We start from the raw sequence: 20287 nt of genomic DNA, 5'->3' as shown, positions 1-20287 counted from the left end.
AGAAATACGAACGGAGAGAGAATCCTGTAGGCGAGATAACCGGACAGAAAGAGGGAGGTGGTGAAGAGGAACAGGAACCGCAGGAGGGGTAAAAGTTAAAGCACGACAGAGGCGAGAGGAAGGATGTTGCAAGGACCGCGCAAGATAGCGAAGACAGTAGCGATCACGGCGGTCCTGGAGAGACAGGAAGCCAGTGTCAACATACAAGCTAAGGATGGGAGTCGAACGAAAGGCACCAGAACTGAGGCGCAACCCAGTATGGTGCAAAGCATCAAGACGGCGAAGAGTAGAAGGAGAAGCAGACGAGTAAGCAGGGCAACCATAATCGAGCTTAGACAGGACGAGAGAGGAATGTAAAGCAAGGAGTGCGCGCCTATCTGCCCCCCAAGAAGTATGGGACAAGACCCGAAGGAGGGTAAGGGCCTTAGAGCACTCAACACGGAGGTAAGAGATATGGGGAGACCAAGACAAACGAGTGTCAAGGAATAACCCCAAAAGCTTCGCGGAATCTTTGTATTCAAGGGGATGACCATAAAGCGACAAAGAGGGACGAAGAACAACCCGTTTCCGCGTAAAAGTCATGGCACAAGTCTTAGAAGTAGAGAACTTGAAGCCATGACCTGTGGCCCAAGACGACACGGCATCAATTGCAAGTTGAAGCCGGCGTTGAAGGAGAGGCGAATCATCACCCTGACAACAAAGGGTAAGATCATCGACATAGAGAGCGGAGAAGACACCAGAAGGAAGAGAGGAAAGAAGACCATTGAGGGCAACAAGAAAAAGAGTAGTGCTCAGAACACTACCCTGGGGCACACCTTCGTATTGCTGAAAAGAGGGAGAGAGAGCGGTACCAAGGCGCACCCGAAAGGAACGACGAGAGAGGAAGCTGCGGAGAAAGAGAGGGAGACGACCACGAAGGCCAAAAGAATGAAGTTGAGATAGGATATGATAACGCCAAGTGGTGTCGTAAGCCTTTTCTAGGTCAAAAAGGACGGCAACAACGGAGGTCTTCGCAGCAAAAGCAGTACGAATATAGACCTCCAAGTTCACCAGGACATCTGTCGTGCTGCGGCACTAGCGGAAACCAAATTGAGAAGGGGAGAGGAGGTGATGGTGTTCCAGGAACCACATCAGACGAACGTTAACCATACGTTCAAAGAGTTTGCAGACACAACTTGTGAGAGCAATAGGGCGAAAGTCCTTAGGAGAAGTACCCAGAGACCCCGGTTTGCGAACAGGGAGGACAACGGCATCGAGCCAGTCCGCAGGGACTGACGACGACTCCCAGATCCGATTATACAGACTCAGTAAATACTGAGACGTGCTCGGAGGGAGATGGCGAAGCATCTCATAATGAATACCATCAGAGCCCGCCGCCGTAGAACCGCAGAGGGCCAGGGCAGAACGAAGTTCAGAGAGAGAGAAGGGATCATTATAGGGAAGCTGAAGACGAGTGCAGAAATCTAAAGGACGAGACTCAAGGACAGGTTTACGAAGAAGGAAAGATTGGGGAAGATGAAGACCAGAGCTAACAGAAGAAAAATGGGAACCCAGTTCGGAAGCGACCTGCAACGGGTCCGCCACAAGAGTATCATGGAGGTGAAGGACCGGTGAAACATCGGGAACGAACTTACCCGCTATCTTGCGGATACGCTTCCAGATCTGGGCCAGAGGGGTCTCGGACGTAATTGTCGAGACATAAGATGCCCAACATTCACGTTTAGCCGTACGGATGGCCCTACGGGCCACCGCACTCGCTTTCCGAAAGAAAAGAAAAGAATCGGACGTCTGCCTACGGCGGTGCCTCTTCCAGGCTGCACGCTTACAGCGGACAGCCCGAGCACAGTCCGCATTCCACCAGGGAACGCACTTCCGTGGACCCCGAGAGGAAGAGCGAGGAATAGAGCGGAGGGCAGCGTTGAAGACAGTGTCATGAAAAAGGAGGAGAGCGCGAGAGAGAGGCAGAAGGGAGAGGTCAGGGAGAGCAGCACTGAGGGTAAATAGGGTCCAGTCTGCCTTAGCAAACTGCCACCTAGGGAAAGAGAGGGAAGGGCGAAAAGAGAAAAAGGAAACAAGGATGGGGAAATGATCACTTCCATGGAGGTCATCAAGAACCTGCCACGTGAAATCTAAGTAAAGAGAAGAAGAGCAGAGAGAAAGATCAAGACAAGAAAGGGTGCGAGTCCGAGAGTCCAAATGAGTGGGCTCACCAGAATTCAGAAGAGACAGGGAAGAAGAGAGGAGAAACGGCTCAAGGAGGCGACCCCGGGTATTCGTCAGAACGTCACCCTAAAGAGAATGACGACAATTGAAGTCACCCAGCAGGAGCACAGGCTCCGGCAAGGAGTCCAGGAGGTGTTTCAAATCAGGAAGAGAGAGCGGGACACTCGGGGGGAGATAAATGGAACAAACTGTGTACCATTTCCCCACAAAGATACGAGCAGCAGAACAATGGAGAGGCGAAGGAAAAAGTAAAGGAACAAAGGGAACATCAGCCCGAATCAAAAGAGCAGAAGAATTAGAAGCCCCAGCAATGGCTGGGGGGGGGGAGAGAAAGGAATAGCCACGAAAACGACCAGGACGAGCACCAAGCATTGGCTCCTGGAGACAGACACAAAGGGGCGAAAACCGCGAAATCAGAAGTTGGAGTTCGAGGAAATTGGCGTAATAACCTCGAACGTTCCATTGAAGAATGGACAACGACGAGAAGAGAAAGGACAAAAACAGAGAACAAGGAAGAAACAAAGGCGAAAGAGCAACAGAGCACGTTAAAGAATATCAGGGTCGGGATCAGGGTCAGCAAAGTCAGGGTTAGGGGGCATGGGTAAACTGAGCAAAGACGGAGGGAAGGAAACGGGAGAACAGAGCAGAGGTGGGCGGGCAGGGACTGGAGGAGGAGGAGGAAGAGGAGGAGACAACGGAGAGGAGCCGTCAAGGACAGCAGCAGGAGGAGGGGGAGTAGAAAGAGGGGAGCGCACCCCAGCAAGAGCAGCAACCGAAAGGGAAGCAGGGGCCAAAGAAACCTCCATAGCAGGAACAGGGGGCGCAAGCACTGAAACGGGAGGGGAAGGAGCAACAGAGCCAGAAGGAGGAGCTGAGGAAGAAAGCGAAGCCTTCTTATCCGCCGGGGAAGAGGAAGGAGAGGAGCCAGGCTTACGCTTCTGACTTAAAGAGACCGGTGTCCCAGCAACTACGTACCGGGCAACGGATTCCAGTGTCTCAACAGGAGAAGCCGAACGAGAGCACACACGACGACCGTTAGGAGAGCGATGGACATCCGCCCGCACCGACAGGCGGTGGGGAGAGCCAAGAGATGGAGGAAGAGGATGGGAAGGAGGATCGGAGGGGGACGAGGAAGAAGACACAGAAGACACGACAGACCGGGTAGAAGGAAGGGGAACCCCAGACAGAGGACCAGGAGGAGGATCCTTCGGGAGAGAACCCAAAGGAACGGAGGAGGGGGCAGTGGGCGCATCAGGGTCCAAGGCCCGGAAACGGTTGTGAGTCTGAGGAAGGCGGGAAGGACGTGGAGAGGAAGAGCGCAACACGCGAGCATAAGAGATATTAGCATAAGGCGGGAGCCGGCGAACCTGGCGCCTCGCCTCAGGAAAAGATAAACGCTCCCGGTGCTTCAGGTTGAGGACGGCCGCCTCAAGCTTGTAATGGACACACGCACGGGAGAAGGTAGGATGGGCCTCACCGCAGTTGAGGCAACGAGCCTGGGGAGAAGTGCACTCCGACTTAGAGTGACCTTCGCCACCACACAAAGGACAGAGAGATACAGTCCCGGAGCAGCGGAGGGCACCATGCCCAAACCTCCAGCACTTGTTGCAGAGCCGAGGAGAAGGAATGTACTCCTGGACAGAGCACCTGGCACCAGCAAGAATGACAGAGGGTGGAAGGGTCCTACCATCAAAGGTAATCTTCACAACCCGGAGGGGTTGACGGCGACTACCACGAGGGGGACGAGTAAACGTGTCCACCTGGAGAATAGAATGGCCCTGGGCAGCGAGGATATGGCGAATATCGTCGTGGCAGTCGCGCAGGTCCCGAACACCGGTTGCAACATGGGGCGGGAGCAAAATAGTGCCAACACTGGCATTCAATTGAGCGTTCTTCGAGACCCGAACGGGGGTCTCGCCAAGGCAGGATAAGGCAGCCAAGCGGGAAGCAGCATCCTGAGAAGGAGCAGCAACGACACGCGTACCGAGACGAGTGGGGTTAAAAGTAATGGAGGCATCCACGGAATCAATGAGATGTCGATGAAGGGAGAAATCGTCAGGAGGCGCAGAATCAAGAGGGAGGAGATCAAAATATTTGGCCCACGAAGCGGGACCAAACAAGGCTTGATAGGTAGCAGAACTGGAAGGAATCGAGCGAGGGCGGCCGTGTCGAGAACGGCGGTGAGAACCCCCAGAGAGAGAGGGGTTAAAAGGCGCAGTAGTTACAACTAGAGAAGGAGCCGCGCCAGGGGACGAGGTAGTCACCACTGGGGGCTTGGGGCTCGACCCAACCACAGAGGAGGGAGGGGAGCCAGGGGAAGGAGTCAGAGAGGCCAAAGGAGGAGCAAGGTCGGGGCCCAATGCAGCGGAGGCTACAGAGCCCGGTCTTCCAATACGGACCGACTCGGGGGCTTGGTCGCCCACCCCACGAGCCTGAAAAGGTAAGCCAGAAGCAGCCGAAACAGGGGTTATCATCTTGACGAAATTATGAATTCACTCACGAATGTGCCCCCACACCCACCATGGAGCCACAATTAGAGGCAGGACACCCAACAAGAAGCTATCGCCGATCTTGTCGGGGCCTCCTAGGGGTGCGTCGTGAGTATACGCCCCACAAACGCCACCTTAAGAAACCGACAGTCCGTCGAGATCGGGTTCAGTGACGAAGTGGGGATTGACAATAAAAGGTTCCCCTCGCTCTCGACGTCGGGTACTGCAGTTCTACGGGTGCATGACTATGCCTCCTCAAGCACCCGGGCGTCAAAATAGAAGAAGTCCATGGAAGAACCAGAACGAGCAAAAGGTCGGCAGGAAACGGCCAGCAGATAGGAGAAGAGGGGGGAGAAAAACGAAACAGAAGGAAAAGGAAAAGGTGCCCAGCAGAATTGGAGAGGACGGCAGCAGGAGCACAAGGCTAGAAAAGGACAGAGGACTGTCCGAAGGAGCATCACACTCCAGCAGCCGCCCACGAAGCCCCCACACGGCGACAACGAGCTGAGCGGGGAGGGGGGTGTACTAGGTAAGATGAGTGTCTTCTTTCACCATCATAAAACACAAGTCTTGTATGTGCCATTTTGGGAGAAGCCGGAGGACAGCATAGTACAAGTCCAGTGACTGCAAAGGGGGATGGGGTGGTTGCTGTGATACAACTCAATGTAATTCCAGAGTAGAGGGGCAGGTGTACAACTCCTACAGTCACAATTATATTTTATACAATTATAAAGCAAGTGTGTGAGGTTGGGAGAGGCAGACATGCAATGAAAGGCAAGTGTGACAACTGGGTGAGAAGCAGACATACAGTACAAGATCTGTGTGAGAGGTGGGTGGGCAAGACATTCTCCAGAAGGCAAGTGTGAGAGGTGTGAGGAACAGCAATCACTTTCGGAATCAACACAACAAATTTACAGTTTTATTGAAGTCCAGCTGAAAATCATCATGAAGATCATGGCAGAGACCATTATCAATTGCCTACAGATGACGAAGAATGCCTCACAACAACAGACTCAAGAAATCACTTGTGTATTAATGTATAAGATCGTGCAGCAGACCACAGGTACACAAGAAACAGAATGAGACAAGACGGAGCACAAGAGGACAAACTACGCGACATGAACACAGACTACCAACAACAATAGCCGGGTAGTCAAGACAGCAGACAAGATCCACAAAAGCAACTGCAAGAAGCAGTGGTCACTCAAGATCAACGGAATCTTACAACACAAGAGACAGTCAACAAACTCAAGTCAGTGAACTATCACTTTGCCTTCAGAAAAACTAAGTCCCAACTGGACTGCCAACTGGCAAAGTTTAAGAACTCTTCTCAATTCAGAGTCTTACATTGTGTAGCTTTCAGGGATCAATGGCCTCGCAGCCCGGTTCCAGACCAGGTCTCCCGGGTGGTCGTCTGGTCAACAAGTCTGTTGGACGGAGCTGCTCACAGCCTAACGTATGAATCACAGCCAGGTTGATCAGGTAATTCTTTGTAGGTGTTTATCAAGGTATCTCCAGAACACTGTGAGAGGCCGGCCAGTATGCTCCTTATGTGTAGCGGGAGTGTGTTGACAAGTTTTGGGCCCTTGATGTTGATAGTGTTCTCCCTCAGCGTACCTATTGCACCTCGGCTTTTTAACGGGGATATTCTGCACATCCTGATATGCCTACTGGTCTCATATGATATTATTTCTATTTTCAGATTTGGAACCAGTCCCACTAATATTTTGTGTGTAGATTATTCTGTTCTCGCCTGCGCTCTAGAGAATACAGGTTTAGAACTTTTAAGCAGTCACAATAATTACGATGACTTATAGAGAGCGTGCTAGCGGTTAAGGGACTTTGCACGCTCTCCAGGTTGGCAATTTCTCCAGCTCTGAATAGTGCTGTTATGACCCTTTCAGGAGAAGGAGAAAGTGGTGTTATGCACTTCTTGATGAATACAGAATTCCACGAGTCGGGTGCAGAGAGCTTTGGCAAGCTGTGTGCAGACAATGCCGATAGCATTAGCATGCTGTCCATGGCTACTTCAAAGTCCAGTGGGGTTAAAGTGACATCTGATATGTGGTTCAATGTTGGTGTCACATTCATGAAGAATTCATTTGGATCATCGATCGTCAATGTGGTCAGGGGTTCACTGAAAACAATCGTACTGATGCCTCATTTGTTTGTTGTCATCTGTGAAAGTTCCATCACCCTTGCGCAAAGGCCTAATACTGGACGCAATTTTTGTTCTGGTTTTGGCATACAAGAAAAAGTATTTCGGGTTCCTCTCTATTTCACTTATGGCCTTTTGCTCCCTTTGCCTCTCTTGGATTTTATATGATTCTCTCAGCTTCAGCTCGATCATTTGTTTGCCTACATAGCCTTCCTCGTCGTTGTTGGGATAGAGTACAGCATTTGAGATGTTCTGCTGTTTGTGTTCTACGCCTATATAGGGAGCACCGTTCTCGTTCCAGTCCACAATGACTGAAAATATGACCGAGACAGGAAACTCTCTGCTGAAGTTAGATTCCACAATGATATAATCACCGGAGGACTAACTTTGGACACTAAACTACCAATAGCAACGTGTGGACCCATTATTCAATAAACACCATCAATACATTCGATATAACAAAAACAGTCACTGAGAGTGGTGTCGACGAAATACATTTAGACTTCGTTATGAAATCCTTTTGGTAATTGCTGCCAGCAGACTTTAAAAAAGAACCAGATTAATCCTGATCTGTTATGCAACTTTGCATTGATGAATATAGAAGCAAATATGGCATCTGACATCTTCACATACTTCACAAAGGGATCAGAAGACCAGCAGGGACAAGAAACCGGAGCTGCAGTTAAGGCAGGAAATTCTGTAGTTGGAAAGACTCAAACGGGTGTTCAACTTTACAAACAGATATGCTGGCTATTCAAAAGGCGTTGGAAAATGCTCTTGCTGAACACCGACAATATGTTATCATACATACAGATTCGAGAACTGCCACTGAAATCTTGCAACAGGAATACATACGTGACAACATTCATCTGATCACAAATGTCAGAGCATTATTGCAAACACTCAAACGTCAAGTCCGTCGGATACTTATCAACTGGGGTGCCAAGTCATGTGGGAATAATAGGAATGACATTGTAGACAAAGCTGCAAAACATCCAACTAAGAGAAGAAATGTAGACATTTACATACCACACAGTCTATCACATAATAAAAGTTTACAGTAATTAGAAATAGAGTAATGCAGATGTACAGTGATTTCAACACAGCAGCTGCAACATCAGGATCTGTGGATTGGTACAAGAATTCAACCAACTATGAACCACTTATTTTTATGAAAGGGAGCAGTAGAACTACAGAAATACACTTACATAGCATCAGGCTTGGATACCTATGTGCATGGGAAATAGGCTTACAGATTCCAGAAAGTGAGAGGAAATGTCAGCACTGTGGAGAAATGCCCGACAGACCACTGGAACATTATCTAACAGAGTGCACAGTTACAAACCCAATAAGATATCAAAGAAGAATCAACAGAGCAGAGGAAGTTTTTAAAGACCAACCCGTTCTTGCACTTGCTTATAGTCAATATCTTGCTTATGAATAAGTGCATATGTGACATACTAATTTATTGTGAATATATGAGTTTACCTTGAAATGCTGAATAGAAAACCACAACCTAACCTTCTTAGTATGTTAAGATATTACAGTTAGTACTGAACCTATACCTATATCGATATTACAGTTTTATAAAAATAATAAAACAAAACTAAAATATTTAAATAAATTGTAAAGTAACTCAGGATATTGTCAAGTTTTGTATAAAATCTCTATTGTTTAATGAAAATGAGAGAAAGTTAGTGCCTTGAAAAAAATATGGTTTGTACTGTGTCACATATATACTTATTTATAAGCGAAATAGTGACTAAGCAATAAGTCATATATGTGCTGTCTTGTACGAGAGCAGGTTGTAAAGACATGGGCATAATCTTACTGAAACAAACACACGAGTCATAAATACTCCGCCTAAGTAAAACAAACAAAAACAAGTAACACTTAGTGGGCCAGTCAGAGGCTTAGGGCCCCATGCAGGAGTGAAAAAATATATATAAAATCACCGAAAAAAATATAAAAATGTGTTACTCTACTGTGCTTTGAAGGGAAGGTGTTAGTCCACTGTGCTCTGAGGAGCAGGTGATAGTCAACTGTACTTTGAAGGGTAGGAGTTACTCTACTGTGTTCTGAAGGTTAGATGTTAGTGTATTGTGCTTTGAAGGGCAGGTTTTAGTAAACTGTGCTTTGAGGCTTATGTGGTATTGTACTATGCTTTGAAGGGGATGTAGTAGTCAATTTAGCTCTGAAGGTCACGTATTAGTGTATTGAACTATGAAGGTCACTTATTAATCTATTGATCTTTGAACGTCATGTATTAGTCTATTGTGCCTTTTAGGTCAGGTGTTAGCCTATTGTGTTTTGAAAGTCATCTTAATCGTCTGCATGTAAGGTTTAAAGCTGCTAAGTTTTGAAGGTTAGATGTTAGTTTACTAATCTTTGGAGGCTAGGTATTAGTCTACAAACTCTGAAGGTCAGGTATTAGTTTACTGAGCTTTGAAGGCCCAGGTATTAGTTTACTGAGTTTTGAAGGTCAGGTGTTGGTCTACTAATCTTTGAAGGTCTCATGTTAGCCACCTTAGCTTTGAACGTCAGATATAAGTCTACTGAGCCTGGTAGGTCAGGAATTAGTCTACTAAGCCTGGTAGGTCAGGAATTAGTCTACTGAGCCTGGTAGGTCAGATATAAGTCTACTGAGCCTGGTAGGTCAGGAATTAGTCTACTAAGCCTGGTAGGTCAGGAATTAGTCTACTAAGCTTTAAATGTCTGGAAATAGTCTGCTGATCTTTGTAACATATTAATTACCCTTCTCGTTGCGTTGTAGTTGTAGCGGGTTGATTCATGCTGCTTCCCAGTGATCAACCTTAAGCGGGAGGCTCGAGCGAAGACTTGCACTTGACAAGCTATCGTTCTATGGAATCAAAAACATAATATTATTCTTAAATGAAAAAATAAGAGTTTCAAGATAAAAAATAAATGTAATAAAAAGCTTTGTTCTTATTGGTAAAAATGAGGATGAATGGGGCGACAAAGTACATTAATGAGGAAGAGGAAGATAAAGAAAGGGTGGGAGGAAGACAGAAAGGGGAATAGAAAGAGGGAGGGAGGGGAGAGAAGGAGGGGAGAGAAGGAGGGGAGGGAGGGAGGGAGGGAGGGAGGGAGGGAGAGAGAGAGAGAGAGAGAGAGAGAGAGAGAGAGAGAGAGAGAGAGAGAGAGAGAGAGAGAGAGAGAGAGAGAGAGAGAGAGAGAGAGAGAGAGAGAGAGAGAGAGAGAGAGAGAGACAGTGGAAGAGACAGACTAACACTAACAACTTGATGGCCCCACTATCAACTCTCAACACCACTAACAACTCTCAGCACCACTAACAACTCACAACACCACTAACAACTCACAACACCACTAACAACTCACACCACCACTAACAACTCACAACACCACTAACAACTCACAACACCACTAACAACTCTCAGCACCACTAACAACTGACAACACCACTAACAACTGACAACACCACTAACAACTCACAGCACCACTAACAACTCACAACACCAATAACAACTCACAACATCACTAACAACTCTCAGCACCACTAACAACTTTATGCACCACTAACAACTCTCAGCACCACTAACAACTTTATGCACCACTAACAACTCTCAGCACCACTAACAACTTTATGCACCACTAACAACTTTATGCACCACTAACAACTCACAACACCACTAACAACTCACAACACCACTAACAACTCACAACACCACTAACAACTCACAACACCACTAACAACTCACAACACCACTAACAACTCACAACACCACTAACAACTCACAGCACCACTAACAACTCACAACACCACTAACAACTCACAACACCACTAACAACTCACAGCACCACTAACAACTCTCAGCACCACTAACAACTTTATGCACCACTAACAACTCTCAGCACCACTAACAACTTTATGCACCACTAACAACTTTATGCACCACTAACAACTCACAACACCACTAACAACTCACAACACCACTAACAACTGACAACACCACTAACAACTCACAGCACCACTAACAACTCACAGCACCACTAACAACTCTCAGCACCACTAACAACTTTATGCACCACTAACAACTCACAGCACCACTAACAACTCACAGCACCACTAACAACTCACAACACCACTAACAACTCTCAGCACCACTAACAACTCTCAGCACCACTAACAACTCTCAGCACCACTAACAACTCTCAGCACCACTAACAACTCTCAGCACCACTAACAACTTTATGCACCACTAACAACTCACAACACCACTAACAACTCACAGCACCACTAACAACTTACAACACCACTAACAACTCTCAGCACCACTAACAACTTTATGCACCACTAACAACTCACAGCACCACTAACAACTCTCAGCACCACTAACAACTCTCAGCACCACTAACAACTTTATGCACCACTAACAACTCACAACACCACTAACAACTCACAACACCACTAACAACTGACAACACCACTAACACCTCACAGCACCACTAACAACTCACAGCACCACTAACAACTCTCAGCACCACTAACAACTCACAACACCACTAACAACTCACAACACCACTAACAACTCACAGCACCACTAACAACTCTCAGCACCACTAACAACTCTCAGCACCACTAACAACTTTATGCACCACTAACAACTCACAGCACCACTAACAACTCTCAGCACCACTAACAACTTTATGCACCACTAACAACTCACAGCACCACTAACAACTCTCAGCACCACTAACAACTCACAGCACCACTAACAACTCTCAGCACCACTAACAACTCACAGCACCACTAACAACTTTATGCACCACTAACAACTCACAGCACCACTAACAACTCACAGCACCACTAACAACTTTATGCACCACTAACAACTCACAACACCACTAACAACTCACAGCACCACTAACAACTTTATGCACCACTAACAACTCACAACACCACTAACAACTCACAACACCACTAACAACTCACAACACCACTAACAACTCACAACACCACTAACAACTCTCAGCACCACTAACAACTTTATGCACCACTAACAACTCACAACACCACTTACAACTCACAACACCACTAACAACTCACAACACTAACAACTCACAGCACCACTAACAACTCACAGCACCACTAACAACTTTATGCACCACTAACAACTCACAGCACCACTAACAACTTTATGCACCACTAACAACTCACAACACCACTAACAACTCACAACACCACTAACAACTCACAACACCACTAACAACTCACAACACCACTAACAACTCACAACACCACTAACAACTCTCAGCACCACTAACAACTTTATGCACCACTAACAACTCACAACACCACTAACAACTCACAGCACCACTAACAACTCACAGCACCACTAACAACTTTATGCACCACTAACAACTCACAACACCACTAACAACTCACAACACCACTAACAACTCACAACACCACTAACAACTCTCAGCACCACTAACAACTTTATGCACCACTAACAACTCACAACACCACTAACAACTCACAGCACCACTAACAACTCACAGCACCACTAACAACTTTATGCACCACTAACAACTCACAACACCACTAACAACTCTCAGCACCACTAACAACTCTCAGCACCACTAACAACTCTCAGCACCACTAACAACTTTATGCACCACTAACAACTCACAACACCACTAACAACTCACAGCATCACTAACAACTCACAGCACCACTAACAACTTTATGCACCACTAACAACTCACAACACCACTAACAACTCTCAGCACCACTAACAACTTTATGCACCACTAACAACTCACAGCACCACTAACAACTCACAACACCACTAACAACTCACAGCACCACTAACAACTCTCAGCACCACTAACAACTCTCAGCACCACTAACAACTTTATGCACCACTAACAACTCACAACACCACTAACAACTCACAACACCACTAACAACTGACAACACCACTAACAACTCACAGCACCACTAACAACTCACAGCACCACTAACAACTCTCAGCACCACTAACAACTCACAACACCACTAACAACTCACAACACCACTAACAACTCACAGCACCACTAACAACTCTCAGCACCACTAACAACTCTCAGCACCACTAACAACTTTATGCACCACTAACAACTCACAGCACCACTAACAACTCTCAGCACCACTAACAACTTTATGCACCACTAACAACTCACAGCACCACTAACAACTCTCAGCACCACTAACAACTCACAGCACCACTAACAACTTTATGCACCACTAACAACTCACAGCACCACTAACAACTCACAGCACCACTAACAACTTTATGCACCACTAACAACTCACAACACCACTAACAACTCACAGCACCACTAACAACTTTATGCACCACTAACAACTCACAACACCACTAACAACTCACAACACCACTAACAACTCACAACACCACTAACAACTCACAACACCACTAACAACTCTCAGCACCACTAACAACTTTATGCACCACTAACAACTCACAACACCACTAACAACTCACAACACCACTAACAACTCACAACACTAACAACTCACAGCACCACTAACAACTCACAGCACCACTAACAACTTTATGCACCACTAACAACTCACAGCACCACTAACAACTTTATGCACCACTATCAACTCACAACACCACTAACAACTCACAACACCACTAACAACTCACAACACCACTAACAACTCACAACACCACTAACAACTCACAACACCACTAACAACTCTCAGCACCACTAACAACTTTATGCACCACTAACAACTCACAACACCACTAACAACTCACAACACCACTAACAACTCACAACACTAACAACTCACAGCACCACTAACAACTCACAGCACCACTAACAACTTTATGCACCACTAACAACTCACAGCACCACTAACAACTTTATGCACCACTAACAACTCACAACACCACTAACAACTCACAACACCACTAACAACTCACAACACCACTAACAACTCACAACACCACTAACAACTCACAACACCACTAACAACTCACAACACCACTAACAACTCACAACACCACTAACAACTCACAACACCACTAACAACTCACAGCACCACTAACAACTCACAACACCATTAACAACTCACAGCACCACTAACAACTCTCAGCACCACTAACAACTCACAGCACCACTAACAACTCACAGCACCACTAACAACTCACAGCACCACTAACAACTTTATGCACCACTAACAACTCACAGCACCACTAACAACTCACAGCACCACTAACAACTTTATGCACCACTAACAACTCACAACACCACTAACAACTCTCAGCACCACTAACAACTCACAGCACCACTAACAACTCACAACACCACTAACAACTCTCAGCACCACTAACAACTCACAGCACCACTAACAACTCACAGCACCACTAACAACTCTCAGCACCACTAACAACTCTCAGCACCACTAACAACTCACAGCACCACTAACAACTCACAACACCACTAACAACTCTCAGCACCACTAACAACTCACAGCACCACTAACAACTCTCAGCACCACTAACAACTCACAGCACCACTAACAACTCTCAGCACCACTAACAACTCTCAGCACCACTAACAACTCACAACACCACTAACAACTCACAGCACCACTAACAACTCACAGCACCACTAACAACTCACAACACCACTAACAACTCTCAGCACCACTAACAACTCACAGCACCACTAACAACTCACAACACCACTAACAACTCACAGCACCACTAACAACTCTCAGCACCACTAACAACTCACAACACCACTAACAACTCTCAGCACCACTAACAACTCACAACACCACTAACAACTCTCAGCACCACTAACAACTCACAGCACCACTAACAACTCTCAGCACCACTAACAACTCTCAGCACCACTAACAATTCTCAACACTAACAACTCTCAGCACCACTAACAATTCTCAACACCACTAACAACTCACAACACCACTAACAATTCTCAGCACCACTAACAACTCACAGCACCACTAACAACTCACAGCACCACTAACAACTCACAGCACCACTAACAACTCACAGCACCACTAACAACTCATAACACCACTAACAACTCACAGCACCACTAACAACTCTCAGCACCACTAACAACTCACAACACCACTAACAATTCTCAACACCACTAACAATTCTCAACACCACTAACAATTCTCAACACCACTATCAACTCACAACACCACTAACAACTCACAGCACCACTAACAACTTTATGCACCACTAACAACTCACAGCACCACTAACAACTCACAGCACCACTAACAACTCACAACACCACTATCAACTCGCAGCACCACTAACAACTCACAACACCACTAACAACTCACAGCACCACTAACAACTTTATGCACCACTAACAACTCACAGCACCACTAACAACTCACAGCACCACTAACAACTCACAACACCACTAACAACTCACAGCACCACTATCAACTCGCAGCACCACTAACAACTCACAACACCACTAACAACTTTATGCACCACTAACAATTCACAACACCACTAACAATTCACAGAACCACTAACAACTCACAACACCACTAACAACTCACAGCACCACTAACAACTCACAGCACCACTAACAACTCTCAGCACCACTAACAACTCACAACACCACTAACAACTTTATGCACCACTAACAACTCACAGCACCACTAACAACTCACAACACCACTAACAACTTTATGCACCACTAACAACTCACAACACCACTAACAACTCACAACACCACTAACAACTCACAGCACCACTAACAACTGACAACACTACTAACAACTCACAGCACCACTAACAACTCACAACACCACTAACAACTTTATGCACCACTAACAACTCACAACACTAACAACTCACAACACCACTAACAACTCACAACACTAACAACTCACAGCACCACTAACAACTTTATGCACCACTAACAACTCACAACACCACTAACAACTCACAACACCACTAACAACTCTCAGCACCACTAACAACTTTATGCACCACTAACAACTCACAACACCACTAACAACTCACAACACCACTAACAACTCTCAGCACCACTAACAACTTTATGCACCACTAACAACTCACAACACCACTAACAACTCACAACACTAACAACTCACAACACTAACAACTCACAGCACCACTAACAACTCACAACACCACTAACAACTTTATGCACCACTAACAACTCTCAGCACCACTAACAACTCACAGCACCACTAACAACTCACAACACCACTAACAACTCACAGCACCTCTAACAACTCACAACACCACTAACAACTCACAGCACCACTAACAACTCACAACACCACTAACAACTCACAACACCACTAACAACTCACAGCACCACTAACAACTCACAACACCACTAACAACTCACAACACCACTAACAAGTTGTTTCTCACCTGGTGGCGGTTTCGAACATTGCATTTGTTGCACACCCGTCGCACATATATCCTCCGGGAAACCGGTTACCATTATCAGATACGTAGTATGGCAGTGCCTAAAAATTATGTACAAAATTAATTATGTTCATGAATATGTGTGACAACTTTCCCCTACATAATAAATATGATCTGTCATATATCATTATTATTACAAGTTCCGACAATTATATGTTACACAAAATTACCACTTAATATATAATACATTTGAACCAAAATTATGACAGTTTATATAAAAAGTGATTGCGAAGTTACCTTAACTATGAGCGGGGAGGACGAGGGGGTGATGGGGCCGCGGCACCACAGACACAAAACGGCCTGCTGGAGGCTCTTCCTCGCTACCAACACGTCCAGTTCGTCATGGGCGGAAAGAAGGGCATAGAGAACCGCGTTGTTGATTGTGATAAACTTCTTGGCTCGCGTCACGGACACATACGCCATCCTCAACTCTTCATCAGTATCGGCATATAAGCTGAGGTAAGGGTAAATATAGACTTCTGTCAATATAACCCAGTCCCATTCTAGACCCTTGGCCATGTGAACGGTAGTGAAGGTAATGTCTGCCTCGGACGTCTCTGTGTTGCTACACCTCTGAGTAAGCAGAGTCATGTGATAGGGGGTCCTTCTCCCACTGTAACTGAACATCTCAATTGTGGAAAGTAGATCTAGGTCTTTATAAGTTTGAGCAAAGTTCTTAAGGCCGGCTATTGTTTCGAATTTGGCCACTAATGGATTCCGAATATTTGCTGATTCTCTTGTGGCAAGTCCCTCCTGAATTTGATATAAATTAAATATGTCCATAACATCGTCAAATCCATACTTACTCAGCCCACCAACAAAGGTCATGGATGCTGCTATGTTCCTTGTATCCTCGCACATCTCCGTGGCAACTTTATAAAGTTCCACATTTGACTTGGCTATATAAGCCCTTTTGAGTTTAGAGCTTGGGTCAAAAAGTCGAGGATTTGGAGCATGGACAAATGAGTCCTTTATTCTCGCTCCGACGACAGTCCGGGGAGGAACCCCATGGAGAGCCTGCAGAGTACATTGTGCCACATACGACACCTCCGGTCCGAACCTGAAAGACTGGTGGAGGAAAAACTTGTGAGTGGGTGTCACCTTATCCAGGGCGTTGACTCTTCTTCCGGAGGAGCCCAGCTGTTGGTACGAGTCTCCCACTAACACCTGAAACAAACAACAACACAATTCAATAATAACTGTCACCTGATGAAAGCATGTGCACAATAGATATATGTAAAATATCAGCCAACACCACGTAATGGAAGGGTGACGGCGTATAGGGTAGAAGACAGCTGTTGGAAATTTCCAATACCTAAATTACTAATCCCTAATACAATAGGATGTATTTCCTGTACTAGGTGTCATAATCATCCAATACTTAATTACTGACATTTAGTACTTAATGAAGCAGAAATTATTCTCAGAGAGAGATAGTGTCTGGAAGCTCGCTAGAATTACCGTCTCGTTATTGCGTCGTCCTTTCCTACTGCAGACGTTAGAGTGACGGAGCAGCTTCATCATTTCTCAGACACCAGGATCGGCAAACTTTAAGTTTCTAAAGCCTTTTATTATGTGTGATCATAACATAATATTAGATAGGACGTTTGTCATCATACTGCATGCCCACTAAAAATAACTAGTGAGTTTTATTTCAGGGCGATCTCACATTTCATTTAGAAATATGTGTAGTATTATATCTCTTTAGATAATATTTACATACTGCCCGTATTTCAGCCTGTGTTATTGGCAAGAAAGGAGATAAACATCTGCCTCAGTCACGTGTTTCCAGGATATCCTGATTAAACGAGCTCCATTGACGATCCTTGCCAGATGTATGCTACTATTTCATCATACAGCTAAGCTGTTATTTGTTCTTGTAATTTCAAAGAACATTTCTTTCATTAATTGAATGATTTCTTATAAGATTTATAATTTATACGTGCATTTCTAATTTCATCAATTATGAAATTTATTATACATTACATGCATTATATAAACTAACTTTATAGAATAACCCCTAAAATCAGTGATGGGAAGCGGCTTTAGAATTTAAAGAATTTACAGTTCATTAATTATATATTAATAGAATCTTTAGAATTTAATTGCATTTATTCATAGAGACCCATAAGCCACTGGTTCGATTTAGAATCGAATTCTGGTCCTTCGAGCATATTAGAATTATACATCATTTTATTAGTATTCATCTATAGCAAAATTTCCCCACAACAGCCAGCAGCACGTCAAGGAAGGGTGACGGAGTGTGGGTAGATGACAGATAATTCAGTGTAAGAGAAGGGTGACGGAGTGAAGGGTAGAGTATAGCCAGCACTAAGTAGAGGATGCTGTAGGAGAGTTTAGGGTAGTGGGCAGCCAGCATAACGTAGAGTTTAGGGTAGTGGGTAGCCAGCATAACGTAGAGTTTAGGGTAGTGGGTAGCCAGCATAACGTAGAGTTTAGGGTAGTGGGCAGCCAGCATGACGTAGGAGAGTTTAGGGTAGTGGGCAGCCAGCATAACGTAGAGTTTAGGGTAGTGGGCTGACAGCATAACGTAGAGTTTAGGGTAGTGGGCAGCCAGCATAACGTAGGAGAGTTTAGGGTAGTGGGCTGACAGCATGACGTAGGAGAGTTTAGGGTAGTGGGCTGACAGCATGACGTAGGAGAGTTTAGGGTAGTGGGCTGACAGCATCACGTAGGAGAGTTTAGGGTAGTGGGCTGACAGCATGACGTAGGAGAGATTAGGGTAGTGGGCTGACAGCATAACGTAGGAGAGTTTAGGGTAGTGGGCAGCCAGCATAACGTAGGAGAGTTTAGGGTAGTGGGCTGACAGCATGACGTAGGAGAGTTTAGGGTAGTGGGCTGACAGCATGACGTAGGAGAGTTTAGGGTAGTGGGCTGACAGCGTCAAGAAAGAGGGTGTAAGAAAGTGTATGAAATAGGAAGCCAGAATCACGTCTCCTCTCTGGCATGGCTCCTCAGACAGAACAGACAATCTCTCTGTTCCAAATACAAAACGCCTTCCCTCTGACTTTTCCCCCCTCCCCCTCGAAGACTCCTCCGCAGTTCTCCAGTTGTTTTCCCCTCTCTCGACAGCGTCCTCGTTCCAAGCTCTGACCCCTGACTTGTCTGTCATTCTTCTTCCACTCTCATCCGCACCCCTCCTCTCTCCCCCAGCCCTCTTCCACTCTCTTTTCTCACCGGATCCCTCCCAGCAACTCCCTTCTCTTCCCCAGTTGCTCCACCAATTCATTTCTCTCTTCTGCTGTTCTTTCCTCTCTCTGTTATCTCCCCTTCTGCTCTACCCTCTCCGTTCTCTCCCCTGCTGCTCTACCCTCTCCGTTCTCTCCCCTGCTGCTCTACCCTCTCCGTTCTCTCCCCTGCTGCTCTACCTCTCCGTTCTCTTCCCTTCTGCTCTTCCCTCTCCGTTCTCTCCCCTGCTGCTCTACCCTCTCCGTTCTCTCCCCTTCTGCTCTACCCTCTCCGTTCTCTTCCCTTCTGCTCTTCCCTCTCCGTTCTCTCGCCTGCTGCTCTACCCTCTCCGTTCTCTCCCCTGCTGCTCTACCGTCTCCGTTCTCTCCCCTGCTGCTCTTCCCTCTCCGTTCTCTTCCCTTCTGCTCTACCCTCTCCGTTCTCTCCCCTTCTGCTCTACCCTCTCCGTTCTCTCCCCTGCTGCTCTACCCTCTCCGTTCTCTCCCCGGCTGCTCTTCCCTCTCCGTTCTCTTCCCTTCTGCTCTACCCTCTCCGTTCTCTCCCCTGCTGCTCTACCCTCTCCGTTCTCTCCCCGGCTGCTCTTCCCTCTCCGTTCTCTTCCCTTCTGCTCTTCCCTCTCCGTTCTCTCGCCTGCTGCTCTACCCTCTCCGTTCTCTCCCCTGCTGCTCTTCCCTCTCCGTTCTCTTCCC

At 46.1% G+C, this 20287-nt stretch overlaps 1 long non-coding RNA gene across 1 annotated transcript in view; it reads right to left on the bottom strand.

Annotated features, from left to right (window-relative positions):
• The window catches only part of LOC138364134 (uncharacterized), a 17796-nt gene extending 1362 nt beyond the window's left edge, over positions 1-16434 (bottom strand). Inside the window, exons 1-2 of the long non-coding RNA XR_011228314.1 lie at positions 16332-16434; positions 9625-9730 (exon numbers count right to left, since the gene is read on the bottom strand). This is a non-coding gene — a long non-coding RNA (uncharacterized lncRNA). The remainder of the gene's footprint in view (positions 1-9624; positions 9731-16331) is intronic.
• Positions 16435-20287: the final 3853 nt, after the last annotated feature.

This window comes from Procambarus clarkii, chromosome 12 (assembly GCF_040958095.1).
Source record: "Procambarus clarkii isolate CNS0578487 chromosome 12, FALCON_Pclarkii_2.0, whole genome shotgun sequence".
Lineage (NCBI taxonomy): Eukaryota > Metazoa > Arthropoda > Malacostraca > Decapoda > Cambaridae > Procambarus > Procambarus clarkii.
This window is presented reverse-complemented; position numbering and strand designations above follow the sequence as displayed.